The 10,798-nt window shown below is 38.4% G+C and overlaps 1 pseudogene; it reads left to right on the top strand.

The window, feature by feature from the left end:
- LOC103114874 (arginase-2, mitochondrial-like) overlaps positions 1-10,514 on the top strand; it is a 32,287-nt pseudogene extending 21,773 nt beyond the window's left edge.
- The last annotated feature ends 284 nt before the right edge of the window (positions 10,515-10,798 follow it).

Here is a 10,798-nt window from a genome sequence, read left to right on the forward strand (position 1 = left end):
TTTGGCTAAAGAAATAAGAAGTGCACCATATGCACTTCCTAACAAAGCCACAGAACCTACACATAGCTCAGGGCCCATGAGATAGAGCACATGTATCCATAAGTTAGGGGAAAATATATATATATATATTAAAGTAAAAGTGCACAATAGTCTACAGCGACTCAATAAGTGCAGCATACTTAATCAAATAGTTTCTGCTTAGATCTAGATACACCCTCCTTATATACTTCCTATTTCACTTCTGTCAATCAGTGTTAAGTCCTGCCATGTCACATAAAATAAGGACTACAAAAGCCAAATAATGACTGGAGACCAGAATACTTTAACGATGGTTCTTTTGATCACTACTAGGCCACTCCAACATCCATGGCCCTAGTCAAGGAATCCTGGAATTCCTATACAGACATGATGGGCCTAGACCTCTAACAGATCCCTCTCTCACTGGTTATCTCCAAAAAGAACAACATAGTGGACCCTCTTGTGGGCTTCTACAGGACCTTGCCCTCAATGTGGATCAACTATGATAGGGACTGCCCCACTCTCAAAGGGAGGTTGGGTCAACATACTTTGCAACTTGAGGAAGACGGTTCCTTCAGTGAGTGCAGCCCAGAATGTTCCTAGCTATGACCACAGAATGCAAGCTCAGACCTACAGGGATGCAGAGGTTACACAGGCTCCTGTGCTGAATATGGACCCCAGATCAAACCAATGTGGTTTACAGTTAACAATATTTATATACTTTTCCCATATTTGGGAGCTACTCTCTACCTTGATCCAGCTTTCTAGTCCTTTTTCTAATTCTGATACCATCTCCCCAGACAATACCTTTGGCCCACCTGCATGTTAGCTGTTGGAAGCAGGCAAAAATTAGTAAAGTCATGGGCTTCTTGGAATATACCTAAAATAGACCTACTAGCTTTTTCCAAAATGGAGAACTCAAATCTCATCTGCTGCATTCTTGCCTTTAGGTTCCTGATTATTAAACAGTTTGCTCTGCTTTATATCTTTTTTTTTTAATTTTTTTTTTTTTTTTGCTTTATATCTTAATGCTTTTCAGCCACAAAGTTGCAGATGCCACCATGACGCCAACCTGACTTCCCTGGAGACAACCTCACCAATGTGTGCTAGAACTACCACCTCTCCAGAGTTCTGTCCCACTAGGGAAAGATAGAGACAGGCTAGGGGTATGGATCGACCTGCCAACACCCATGTCCAGTGGGGTAGCTATTACAGAAGCCAGGCCTTTTACCTTCTGCACCCCATAATGATCCTGGGTCCATGTTCCCAGAGAAGTAAAGAATAGGAAAGCTTCCAATGGAGGGGATGGGATATAGAACTCTGGCAATGGGAATTGTGTGGAATTGTACCACTCTTATCCCATGGTCTTCTTGATCATTTTTAAATCAATAAAGGAAAAAAGAAGTGCACCAAGGGGGTGGGCAGTAGCTCATCAGGTTAAGTGCACATGGTCCTGGTTTGAGAGAGTCAGGCGGTAGTGCATCAGGTTAAGTGCAGGGGGCACAAAGTGCAAGGACCGGCATAAGGATCCCAGTTTGAGCCCCCAGCTACCCACCTGCAGGGGTGTTGTTTAACAGGCAGTGAAGCAGGTCTGCAGGTGCCTTTCTCTCCCCCTCTCTGTCTTCCCCTCCTTTCTCCATTTCTCTCTGTCCTGCCCAACAACAACATCAATAACAACAACAAAAACTACTACAACAATGAAAAAAAAAGGGCAACAAAAGGGAAAATAAATTAATATAAAAAATTTTTTTAAAGATGGAAAAAAAAAAGAATCCTGGTTTGAGCCGTCAGCTCCCACCTGCGGGGGGGGGGGGGGTCGCTTCACAAGCAGTGAAGTAAGTCTTCAGGTATCTATCTTTCCCCTCTCTGTCTTCCCCTTCTCTCTCCATTTCTGTCTTATCCAACAACAACAATAACAATAATAACAACAACAATAAAACAACAGCAACAAAAGGAAAAAAATAGCCTCCAGAAGCAGTGGATTCGTACTGTTACGCACTGAACCCCAGTGGTAACCCTGGAAGCCAAAACAAACAAACAAACAAAAGAGCACCATAAATTGTAGTGTTCAAGTTCTCACCTCTCCAGATAAATGTGGTCTCTTCCCAAATGCATAGAATTCCATATAAAGTACATAAAAGACATGTGTTCTTTATAGCAAAAGGTTACTTTTTGTTCTTCTTCATCCCACATCTTCTATACCAAAAAGTGTGCTTTGGGGGGGAATAACTGTTCAGTGAAAATGTTAATTAAATTCAAGAATTATTCAATATAGACAAAAGATTCACTTAGACAATGGTCACTACCTCAGAAAACAAATAACCACCTCTCACTGGAAGTTTCTAGTAGGATTCATCTGTCTCTATGAAGCCTGCCAGGTCCTCGCATACCAAGGGTGGTTTTGTTTTCTCTCCAACAGGGATAATGGGATTTCCAGCACTTTTGCCAAATTACTGACAGAAGGACCTATTTCCTCTTCCTGTGAACAGAAACTGATAGTGACAGAAACAAGAGAATAACTTTAACCACTAAATAATACATTGCAAAGAAAGGATGGGTAAATGAAACTCCCATATAATACCATTCCAAATTCTTTCCTGGATACAGATTTAAAAGTATGGTTAACATGTCACAAATATGCATGAGCTAATTTTTTCCCTAGATTTCTTACATCCTCAGCTTAAATAGTGTCATTTAAAGATATTTTTCACTGAGTTATAAGAAACATCATTAACAATTTTTTTACTTGAGTGATTTTACTTGAGTGTCCTTATCATTTACAGAGATTTAATTATCTATACCACTTGCCACTTTTAGGAGTAACTGTCAATTTAACATTTGTGTTCATTTATAACACTATCACTGTCTCTGATTCCTGCTCATTGACCTTTTTTTCCAGTAATCTTTGTGCAAAACACATAGTCACACACAGGTGAGTACTTAATAAATATTACTGGATGAGGGATATACTCATGTATAGAATATTTTTTAAATGCCCCATTTTGTCAGTCTCCCAAATAGCAAAAATGCTACAGTCTTTATGTCTATTATAGCACAAAGTCTGATGACTTCATTTCAAAAAACTGCAAAAGTGTAATCAATGCTCTAGACATCTTAAAATTGTCTCTTTGTGGTATATCTATCTGCCTAGAACACAAAATCAAATACAAAGTGAACTAAAAAAAAACGTGTGTTACAACAGATATGGCTTTTTGTATCAAAATTCAGATGAGGTATTCTTTGATACAACAAAGGAAACTGTAGTTCAAAATCTAAAATGTTATCTTCCTTACTAAACAAACAACAAATCAATCCAGTATTATTTAACATTCCTCTCTATTCCCTTCTGAGAAGAAAGTATACACACACCAAGTATTGCTCAAAGTAAGCTGGGAATTAATACTGCAAATATGTTGGCAGCTATCTATTGTGTGTTCAGGGTAAACACAGAGCACCACTTATGGCCAGGTGTTTCAAGTGTATCATCAATATTTTCATGTTAACAATTTATCACTTGGTGTGGATGAGACGGTACCAAGTTGCCACCAGAGTAACCTGGTATGCCCAAGTTTAAAAAACAAGGAATGGAAAAAAATAAATAAATAAATAAATAAATAAACAAGGAATGGGGAATGTGTCTTGGTTATAGAACAAAAGAATTTGTTTTATCACTTGCCTTTACCGCTGGAGAAAATGGCTCCTGGTGTGCTGAACTCCATGATAAATGTGCCCCCTCTAGTTCTTTATTGCCTCTGTAAATCACAGGACTGACAGCAGTTAATAAGAAAAGCTTTTGAGTGGTTTTGAAGTTTTGCTTTGTACAAATAAAGTCTCATATTAAAGATTCTGCTAGTCCTCAAGGTGTAGAAAAAGCAGCACACATAGACTTCCATACTTTTAACTGTTTGTCTTCTTTTTTTAATTTTCAAAACTATAAGAAAGAAAACTTTTCTGACATCGAAAAATAAAAGCAGACCACAATTTAAATGGCTCTATCTACTCATAGAGTTGATGGTGCTATTGAAATCACAGTCGCATCTAGTTTTTACAAGTTGAATATTCAGATAAACACTAAAAAAGATATGTGGTGGAAAGAAGGTTGTTACAGTAGATTTATTATTATGTTCTAAACAGTGTTGAATGTTTTCCCTCTTTTAGCCAAAGCATAGTTCAGTTCAGTGTTAAGAGAACTCTAAATTTCACTGAATCGATCAGCTGCCAGGTCAATCATAGGTCCTAGGGTCCTGAAATTCTGAAATCATATTTCAGACTATAATTGACGCTAAAAGGAACAACAAAGCTACCTAACTGAGTAGGCTTTTTCTCCAAGGGGCTCAAAATACATTGCCACAACAGCCTTATAAAACCCTACAGGGCTGGTTTTATTATTTATACTCTCTTGCAGAGGAAGACAAGACACAAAGCAAGAAATGTCTTTTTTCAGATTATTGCTATGTTCCCCATAGAGCCAAAAATGGGGCCAGCTAAAGTCAGGACTCTTACAGTGCATAATCTAAGAATTTTTAATTCATTTTCTTTAAACAGTATCTCTACAACAGAGTAAAGAGTTGGTGAGCCACATACATTGAATAACTATGCATACACCAGAAATCGGCCAGTTTACAATCTAGGGTTCACCTGTATGTTGCTCCAAGCAACAAGAGAAAATAAAAATCAGACTTTCAAATTATCTACTTATTACAGTTTGCAGCTTGGCAGATATAAGTTACAGAGACTAGACAACAGTAAATTTTAATGTAGGTTTTTAGAGCATTCTTATTAAGTACACATTTCATTTCAGTGTATATTTAAGATTCATATTTACCATTAGGATTTTATTAAATGACACTTTACTGAAACAAATTAGAACTAATGTTTCAGTGGTTTTATTTTCTTTCCAGGGTTTGCTTTGTCCTAGTCTAGCTCTAGCTAATTCTTTCCAAAGAAGATTTTCGCGCGCATGCATGTGTGTGTGTCTGTGTGTGTGTGTATGTGTGTGTGTATGTGTGTGTGCAAGTATGTTTATTTACTTTAAAGCTATTTCCACTGAAATGTGGTGTTCTATACCACACATCTGATAAATGATTTATATAAAACACTTATAAAGAAATCATACAATTGGGGGAGGTGTACTAGGTCAAGGACAGATAGCAGCATTCTAAAGAAGAAATACATATGGCCCACAGACATGAAGAAATGCTTCACCACACTTATCATTATAGAAATGCAAGATTCAAACCTTCATGAGAAACCACCCCTTACCCATGAGAATGGCCTGTATCAACGGAACAGGAAGTGACAGATGTTGGTGGAGGTGTGGGGAAAAAGAGACAGTGGTACACTGATGTGGGAATGCAAATTGGTGCAACCCCTTTGAAAAATAATATGAAAACCCCTCAAATAAAAATGGGGGGCTGGGTGGTAGTATACCTGGATGAGTGCATCTATTATCATACTAAAGGGTTAGGATTCAAACTCCCACTCCCCACATGCAGGGGGAAAGATTAGTGTGGGATGTAGCAGGTCTATAGGTGTCTCTATTTCTCTCTTCTTCTCTGTCTCCCCACCCCTCCCAATTTCACTCTGTCTTACCAAATTTTCAAAAAGGAAAAAGTGATCACCAAGAGCGATGAACTTCTGGTGCAGGCACCAAGCTCTAGCAATAATCTTGGTGGCAAAAAATAAATTAATAAATAATAATAATACAGAACAAATAAACAAAAATGGAAGCAAACTAAAAGCCTATCAACAGATGAAAGCATGAAACTTAAATGTCTTAACCACATACCCATAAGGTTTTTCTTCTTAGAATGTTGCAGTGAGGATAAATTTGCTACTGATATCTAAATGATTCAATCTACAAGTACTTTATAACATCTGTTTATTATATTTCTTCTGAAAATACAGCAAGGTATGCCCTCAAAATTCTCATAAGCAAAATGCAATAAAGAGAAAAAAGTTGTTAAGTTGTCCTGAATTCTCTAAGAAGATTTTCTTAACCCATAATCTCAAGTGAATAGGTATGATCAAGAATCCATATTCTTCAAGATTCCAGTCTGTACAGAACACCCTGGGAGTCAGTCACCTGGGGCAGTCAGTACAAAAGAGCTTTAGAACTTTAGAAGTTCAGGGAGGGTCATCCCTTCTTGAATCACTGATGTGATTAATCAGTTCTCGATGACCAAGCACACATCAGTTGTTAAATCAGCATGTGGTTAACTCTGAATTACCATCACCTTACTATTTCTTTTTTTTTTTCTTCTTCTTCTTTTCCTCCTCCAGGGTTATTGCTGGGCTCGGTGCCTGCACCATGAATCCACCGCTCCTGGAGGCCATTTTCCCCCCCTTTTGTTGCCCTTGTTGTAGCTTCGTTGTGGTTATTATTACTGCCCTTGTTGACGCAATTCGTTGTTGGATAGGACAGAGAGAAATGGAGAGAGGAGGGGAAGACAGAGAAGGGGAGAGAAAGATAGACACCTGCAGACCTGCTTCACCGCCTGTGAAGCGATTCCCCTGCAGGTGGGGAGCCGGGGGCTCGAACCGGGATCCTTAACGCTGGTCCCTGCGCTTTGCGCCACATGCGCCTAACCCACTGCGCCACCGCCCGACCCCCCACCTTACTATTTCTGAGATAATTCTGTGAGACCCAGAATTCTGTATGTGCTGTGAACTCCTATAAAGTAATGAGTCTTTCTCTGGAAGGAAAGCTTGGGCTTCATCTGTAGATTTTGTAAATCTGTAAATTCATCAGTATTAGAAACCTGGCCCAGGTCCCAGGGACTGTGAACATTAAAAATGTATAGTATTTTATACAAATTAACATTAACAGTATTAGCAGTTCCTTAAAATAACCTACCAAATAAGAACTCTTTTCAGAGGGTAGGGGAAATCTATAAGGGACTCATAGTAAAAAGTCAAGTCAGTTCAAATTATTATGCATTTGTGGTCAAGTGAAAGTATCCAAAATAATATCCTATAAGTTTACAGCAGGCATGGGAAGTGGCACAATGGATAAAGAACTGAATTCTCAAGCATGAGGTCCCGAGTTCAATCCCTGGCAGCACATGTGCCAGAGTGATATCTGGTTCTCTCTCTCTCTCTCCTCCTGTCTTTCTCATAAATAAATAAATAAAATCTTTGGGAGTCAGGCAGTAGCGCGGTGGGTTAAGCGCAGGTGGCGCAAAGCGCAAGGACTGGTTAGGATCCTGGTTCGAGCCCCCGGCTCCCCACCTGCAGGGGAGTCACTTCACAGATGGTGAAACAGGTCTGCAGGTGTTTCTTTGTCTCTCTTCCTCTCTATCTCCTCTTCTCTCTCAATTTCTCTCTGTCTCTATCCAATAACAAAAAAAAAGTTTACAGCAGAGTAGACATTTAAGGATGTGATATGGCAGAATGGACACTAAGATCCATGATTACAAACTAGATTTCCCAGAGTTTAAAAACTAAGACCCATGAAAGGTGGTTTTTGAAATAGACTGTGTAGTCCAAAGGACCTGAGACTCTGGTGATGGACAAAGCAGCTGTAAATACAAGACCAGCAATTTCCTACCTTTGTGAGAACAAATAATAGTGTTGAGTTCCTTTAAATCTACCACCCAACAAAGAAGGAGGCCAGTAAATCATTAATTTAGCCAACAAATATGTGTCATAAGAATGTTTTACATACATTACTTCATTTGGCTTCCACAGCAATTTTATGAGATGACCTATATAAACAGAAGAGGCAGTCAGGGGTCATTTTAAAATAGGTTCCAAGGTCAGAGGACAGAGTAATTCAAAAGGTAGCAGGAAATGATCCCAGGAATGAAGTCAAAGGAAAATCACATGAAGAGCAGTCTGCTTCTCCCAGAAAAGTCATCTGAAGAACGAGAGGTGGGAGCCAGGTAGGTGTTGCTCCTGGTTTAGTGCACATATTAGCATACTCAAGACCTTGGGCTCAAACCAACCCAGCTCCACAACCCCCAACCAGCAAGCGGTGAAGCAGGTCTGCAGGTGTCTCTCACTCTCTCTCAATCTGTTTCCTCCTCCTCTCTCAATTTCTCTCTATCCTATCAAAAGAAAAGGAAAGGAAAAGGAGAAAATGACTGTTGGGAGTTCTGGGTTCATTGTGCAGACATCAATCCCTAGCAAAAATCCTGACGGCAATAAAAATAAATAAATGAATGAATAAAAATAAAAAAAGATTGAGAGGTAAGCATCTTCCCAGACTAGAGAACAGTACTAAGTGGTGAGAACAGAATGCCAGGGAAGTCCTTCTTTGCCTCTGCCCCCATCATCACCTCCTCCTAAGCCCTAACTAAAAATGAATTGTGGGGAAGGGAGATGAGGAGAAAGAATATGAGGAAAAATAAAGAAGTCAACCCATCCCCATCTCCTATAGTGGGGCCTCACAACCTAAAGCCTCACCAAGCTGGGGAAGATGAGATGGGTGGCTTGAACTTTAAATTTTTTTTTTAAAGATTTAATTACTTATGAGAGAAAAACAGAGCATCACTTTAGTGTATATGCCAGATATCAAGCTCAGGACCCCATGCTTATAAATCAATACTTTATCCACTGCACTGCCTCCCAAGCCTCAGGTGGCTTGAATTTTTTTTTTAATCAAAGCATTACACTGGATTGGCCATTTTTTGTTATAAAAATTAGTCCTTTTGACTAGCAGTAACAAGAGTATACTTCTTAAATCTAAAAGTGGTTGGAAACACTAAATGGTGTGTCTTAAGATTTTATCCAGATGCAGGCAAAGAATTATCCCTCAGAGTGAGTTTGAGAATAGGCAAAAATGCTTGTATGCTACAGAGTTCTTTTTCAACATTTCACTGCCTTTACAATAAAATGTATTCACCAGGTGGTAGTACAATTGGCAGAGCACACACATCACAAAGCTCAAAAACCAGGGTTCAAGCCCCCAGTCCCCACCTGCAAGAGAGGAAGTTTCACAAGTGGTGAAGCAGTGCTGCAGATGTCTCTTTTCCTCTCCTCTCTCTCCCTCCTCTCTCAGTCTCTCTCTGTGTCTATCCAAAATAAATAAACAAAATAAAATATTGGGGGCAGGGTAGAGACACATCTCATTAAGCTCCCACATTACCATGCACAAGGATCCAAATTCAAGCCCCCAGTCCCCACCTACAGAGAGGAAGATTCACAAACAATGAAGCAGTTCTACAAGTGTCTGTCTCTTTCCCCTTCTACTTCTCCTTCAGTTTCTCTCTGTCCTATCAAATTAAAATAAATATTTAAAAAATAAAATGTATTCCTATGCATGCTTTGAATGGAGAAAAAAAAAAAGGACAAGCACATGTCCATCAACCCAATTAAAACTGAATTCTGAAAAAATAACAACTAGGCATAAGAATACAATCAGAACTATTAGAAAGGCAGAAGGGGGTGGTTAGGGAGGTACATATCTGGACTTCAGAAATATTGGTACCATTCTACACTCCAGTTGGGAGGGGAATTTATTATATTGTCCCACCGTGGTGAAATAGAGCTGCAGGTGTCTGTCTGTCTCCCACTTTATCTCCCACTTCCTATCAATTTCTGGCTGTCTATATCCAATAAATAAAAAATAATTTTAAAAAATTTTAAACCCAAATGCTTTATTTAAATAGCATTAATTACCTAAATATTACTTTGAGACAATAAACAAGCAAGATAATAATTATTTTGTTTGTTCTTATATTTAGAAATGATACCTCCATAAGACCTTCTCTGATACACTTCCATTTCCCACAAAGAAACCCACTATTCCTCTTTGCTGTCACAACTCCTGGCCTTTATCCCAGCCCTTCTGTGACACATGCATTTATATGTCTACCCACCACCATTCCTTCACTAAGACAAAAAAGACATCATCTTGGTATTCTTTGTATTTTAAGCACATACAATAATGCCCTGCATATACTATTCAACACGACTTTTAATTCTTTCATAACACATATAATTTCTAAAAATAATATGGAACAATAAATAATGTTAAACTAAATCTTGTTTTCAGTCTCAAATATATTAATTCTACAAATATGCTTCCAACATCTCTGATATTTGAAATGACACATATCAGCATTTTAACTAGTTTTCTTTCTTTGCTGGTGAATAATTGCCACAACTGTAGATATGAGCTCATTTGAAGGAAGAGCTCTGCCTTACCCCATTTAATAGATCTGTGCATAATTATCAATTTCCTCTTGAAGCTAACATTTGCTAAAAGAAAAGGAAAGATTCTATTAATGATCAAAACACTTGACTTTCTAGACCTATTCCATTTAATGGGGAAAACTCAGTTCTCTACTCTTGGGATACTGCCAGGTAGTCTTTTACCGGGAATCATTCTAAACTTCTAATCACAGTTCAACAACCATCTGCCAAATCATATACAGATATTGATATTTGCCACTCTACAGTTAAATTACATCAAATGTCAATGCAATCAACTCATTAGCAAGCTTGTGTCGAGCTTCAGTGTTCACTGTCTACTTCTGCACTTCTTTGATTAAGCGTGTATGGACCATATTCCTTGTGTGTCAACCAGCTGATCAGTTCAATAATACCACTAATATAATCTCAAATGAGCAAAAGAATGAAGTGATAAAAACCATGTCAGCGATCCTGGTACCCTCTTATGCAGACTATCAATATACTGCAATCTAGAAATAAAAGCAAATGAAATATAAAAATTACTTAGAGAATCATTCCAACCAAAAGTCACATGAGGCATTAAAAAGCACTGTAATACTCCCTGGATCACATTTTGTTACCATTTTTTTTCACCTTCCTTATT

The sequence above is a fragment of the Erinaceus europaeus genome, chromosome 2 (assembly GCF_950295315.1).
Source record: "Erinaceus europaeus chromosome 2, mEriEur2.1, whole genome shotgun sequence".
In the NCBI taxonomy this organism is placed as follows: Eukaryota; Metazoa; Chordata; class Mammalia; order Eulipotyphla; family Erinaceidae; genus Erinaceus; species Erinaceus europaeus.